The sequence below is a fragment of the Limulus polyphemus genome, unplaced genomic scaffold (assembly GCF_000517525.1).
Source record: "Limulus polyphemus unplaced genomic scaffold, Limulus_polyphemus-2.1.2 Scaffold2259, whole genome shotgun sequence".
NCBI classification, from domain to species: Eukaryota; Metazoa; Arthropoda; class Merostomata; order Xiphosura; family Limulidae; genus Limulus; species Limulus polyphemus.
In genome coordinates this window covers 183,332-188,421 of record NW_013667869.1, presented here as the reverse complement: position 1 = coordinate 188,421, position 5,090 = coordinate 183,332, and positions in this window count along the sequence as shown.

Below are 5,090 nucleotides of genomic sequence, written 5' to 3'. Positions count from 1 at the left end.
TCACCACCCACCGCCAACTCTTGGGCTACTCTTTTACTAACGAATAGTGGGATTGACCGTCACATTATAACGCCCCCACGGCTGAAAGGGCGAGCATGTTTGGTGTGACGGGGATTTGAACCCACGACCCTTAGATTGGAGTCGAGCGCCCTAACCACCTGGCCATGCTGGGCCCCTTACTTACTGTAAAAGCTGTAAATTGTAATAAAAATTCTTCTTTAATGTTTATTACTTACACATAGTGAAATACAGAGAAGCTTCTTACTCATACAAGTTGCAGATAAACTACTAGTGATGCCATCTAGAAGTTAGGGAAATATTAGATCCTGTAGCATGGAAACATCGTTTCTCCCCCTATATATAGTGCATAATAACTGAAATGATTAGTTAAAGGATTAATGAAATATAACAGAAGAAATGTATCACAGGGCAATAGATGTTATAAGTGTAACTTGAAGGGAGATGTTGCTAAGAACTTCAGGCAAAAGCCTATATTGAATAAGAGTTTCTCTCAAAGGATACCAGAAAGAGGTAATTTTTGTAAGTGTGAAAAATCTGACCATTACAATCGAGATTGTAAGAAATCAATACCTGTTATTAAGCCAAAGAGACAAAACCTAACCAGATCAAAAGAACAACACTGACCTAAGAAGCATCAAGAAAACAGGAATTAGTTGGATTTATGAAGCGAAGTTCAGCTGCGAATATTCCATTTGTCCCAAATGAGAAAAAACGTTCATTATTTGAAGAAAATCGTCCACGACTCCATGATTGATTCTGGTTTTACAGCTACAATTGTTCGCCAGATTTGTCAGTGAAAGTTTGTGAATTATCTCCAGAGACGAAGAAAAAAAAGAGGAATTGAAGCAAAAAACAGGTGGGTTTGTACAAATTCCAGCAGAATTCAAAGTGAAAGTTACCATTACTCTTAAAGTTCTATTGTCAACTCACAGCTTTTGTTTGTTTGTTGTTAACCACAAACTACACAATGGGCTATCAAAACTCGGTTTTTAGCATTATAAACCTTCAGACTTACTACTGAGATACTGGAATGCAACTACAGAGCTTTCTTTAAAGATATCGATCTACTTAGCTTCAGCTCATATCCTTGTTTCCTTCGTATGATGTTCTGTAATATTGCTCTTGATAGTTATGTGTGACACTCTAAACTTGTTAGACAAGGCGGCATCCAATATTTGATAGTTGTTACAGTTTTTACCTGGAAAGTTAATTAAATTTGTTAAAGTTGGTCCTTTTAAATGGGCAGAAATATGTATGGTTTGTTGTTCACAATTTCACCTGTCCACTGAGGAAATTATTTCAAACCGAGCTTAGTATGACTCATATGGTACCTTCCCATCATAGTCCTTCTGGCTTTTATATTGGACAATACTGAACTGGCTAATTAACTTCTGGGACTAGATTTAACAATTCTATGGCTAAAGTGGTCTAGAAAGGGGGTAGTATATGGTGTTTTTTGTTGGAATGTTCGAGCCAATAAAGAAAAAGATATGGCTGGTTTAGTCTTTGCATTTAATAATTAATTTTCCAGATGTTTTATTCTGTCACTGATTTTTTGCAACATCAATGATGCTTTTTGCAACTTCACTGATATCTTTCTTCACTTCATCCATTTTATCATTACAGCCTTATTGCACTTCAAATTTGTTATCTAATGTCTCTCTGTATTTCTTTTTTTGTCCTTCTTCATTTCTTCAAATTCACTGCTGTAATACCCCTGTACGTTCTTTATAGCTTCATTGATCTTGTCTTCATTTAGATTTACTTTGATTTTAATTAGTATTTAAAGAGTATGCCTATTTCTTTTAACTTCTCTCTTAAATTCCTATCACGTTCTTCCTGGCCTTCTTTTAATTTTCTATTTCTTTCTCCCAATTTTCTGTTCTCTTCTTCCTGTATTTCTTTAAATGCTCTGTCTCTTTTTGTATATTATTCTTTTTGTTGTTTTATAATGTATACCAAGTTTCCTATCTCACTCTATGTCCGTGTGGTCATCTTGAATGAAAGTTGAAGTTTCATCAAAGTTCTCATTTATTTTCACCAAAAAGCATCACACTTCTGACATAAGTGTGTAACTTTGTTATTTTGCTGGCAGGTTATTTTAAAAGTATTGTTGAAATAATGCAATATCCTGCTCACATAATGATAACAAATTAGTTTATTTCATTCTTTGACGGTTCTACAGGCTTAAACAACAAGGTATGTTGTAGACTACATTTAAAGCCACGCTAACTGTACTACAATAATGTAAGAAAATAAACTTTTTTGTATAAAAGTAATTCGATATGTGCGCTACATAATACAGATTCAAATACTTCACTAAAAACGCAATGACTGATACACTCTATCTTCTTAACTACCTTTTTGATGCTTCACTCTTTTACTGCAAGCTTACTTGGCCAATTGACTGGACACATCTAAATTACAACATTTAAAATATAAATTATAGCATTACAATATATTACATTACAATAAACAACAGAGCAAATGGTCTCTGTGTATCTTAGAGTGAAAAGTGTAGGATAAGTAAGAGCTACCATGAAGGCTTGAATAAGGCTTGCTAGCAGGGGCGGATTGGTATTAAACTTAAATGTGCCATGGGGGGGGGGGCTCGGATGAGAGGCAAATTGCATTCCTCAAAACTCAGAGTGAGTTCTGCCTTCAGACACCGCTAACACTGTATATACCATACATATTCTCTCTGCAGCTAACTAGTTTAAGATAGTTACCAAATACCGAAATATCACCGTTCCATGTGACAGTTGCAAAAGTGTCTCCCATACATAACGTCAAGGGCACAATGTAATTATCCATAAAAACAGTATAGATACGTTCCTTGGCAGGTCAAACTAAAAAAAAATGAATATTTTAGGATAAAATTTTGAGTATGATTTTAACATGATTTAGAATGCTCCAAGATTGTAGCTCAGAAAGCTAAAAATTTTGTAAACAAAATGTATATATATATGTACTATGTGAAAATAAAATATGTAGTTTCGAAATTTGGTAAAAATATTAGTTTCTTTATTTTTGAATAATTCTAAATATTTCTTTAATTGTGAAAACCTACTTTAATAATTTAGACTGTGGTATTTGGGTACATTGATTTTCAGCAAATATTTATCAATATCTTCAATAAGTAGCAGATTTAGGGTATATTTTGAAGGACTACATATAGCATAGACAGAAGAGGAAACGATTCTAGCATGTATGCAACATCAAGAATAATTAAAGTCTGTTTGCACTGACAAAAAAAAAGACGCTTGAGCCTTACTATACTGCTCAGCCTTTCAGTTTGTAGACTGACTATTCTGGCTAGCAGTGTTGGATATGAAGAAACAACTGAACTTAGCAAAAAATGGAATAATTATGTTCATGCCACTTTGTTAAGTTAGATAATAGTCCTGGTACGATACCTCAGAATTCTAGGTTACTTACATCATCAGCCCTTTCTGCTATTCATATTCACGGGTGGATTAACTCACAGTTAGTACAAACTTTTACACCATTCCTTCACTTGGGTATGATTCAAACTCTAAGGGGAGTGGTGGTACAGAAGCATGGCCAAACAACTATAAGCTTTATGGAGTGGTCACTGTTGTAGTTTGTAACTTTAGTTCAAGGTAAGTTCACATCTATCCACATCCTGTTCACAAGAATGTTAGCTAAATGGAGAATACCTGCACGAAAATTTAGAAAACTATACCTGAATATGGCTGAATAAAGATATTTTATCGTTTAAGTTATGAAATGTTAAATTATAGCAGTTTTATAACCAAGAGGAATCTATCTCATCAGAGACTAACAGTATCCTTGATATTATTCTGACTATTAAATTGTGCTCTTGTGGAATTGTGTTTATTTTATCCTCATTCCTTTCAAATTTCAACTTATTAAATATACCTAAAACACGTAAGATGAAAAAGTTAGTAAATCAGATGAAACAATATAATTTTATCGATTATTAAAACTGTGATCCGTTTTGAAATACATAACAAAAACTAAATGTAAACAAAATCTTATGTTGAGATTCTGGACGATAAATTAATTTTTCTGTTTATAAATTTATGATTTTGAAAGCTCTGGGACGACACCAGTTCTTAATCCCGTGGGCTGCAGGGTCCTTTCAAGTGGTTCGTGTAAAGGTTAAACGACACCATTTCTTAATCCCGAGAGCTGCAAACTCCCTTCAAGTGGTTCGTGTAAAGGTTACATGATTATAGAAAAAAAGCAGCATAGTGTACAAGTCCCATTGTTGTCCAAAGAGGTTAAACAATTCTGGTTTGGGTGGCTCACTAACAAAAACTTTGAGAACCACTGCTTCAGGATCTCAAGATATTCGTTATCTGCATGATTTACGATATACTACAAAATAAGAAAATCAAAACTAGAATGTTCTGTTTTTTCAATATACAGTACAAAATGTTACTTATATGATGTATTTTACCGTATTTAAATTAATATTGACGTGTTATCAGAGAAAGCTATGTACTTAGAGTGAAACTAAAAATCAAGCTGGCAGTTAGTATAACTATTTACATATACTCCTCTTAACATTTCTACGTATAAAGATTAGAATGCATTGTTTCGTCAGCTGAGTCCCCTCACTGTTAATGATGTTTTCTGTAAAAGCCGAACAGGAACCATGATAAATTAAGTCTCTAGAAAGTAGAAAGCTCAATAAAAATAATAAAGCTTAGAACGGAAAGTTAAAACACTCATTAAAATGGCAGAGAAAGTAATCATCAAAAAGTAATGTAGCTAAACTAGTAATGTCATACTATATATTGTTGCGTCATCGATGTCACGTGACTGGTGTGGCGCCACCTATTTTCTAGAACTATCCTGTACCTTGGCGAATGCTCTAGTATTTACTAGATATAGGGTAGTCTGATATATAAAAGAGGGTGACAACATGACGGGACAATAATGTGTGTGTAGATAGTGAGTAATTGAACTGCAGTCACAGGGTATTGTTGAAGTTAACGTTCGTTCGTTATAGTGTTTGTTTTAGCGCGAATATATAAATTAAGTGTATCATAAAATTATATTCGAAAAGAATAAACCAG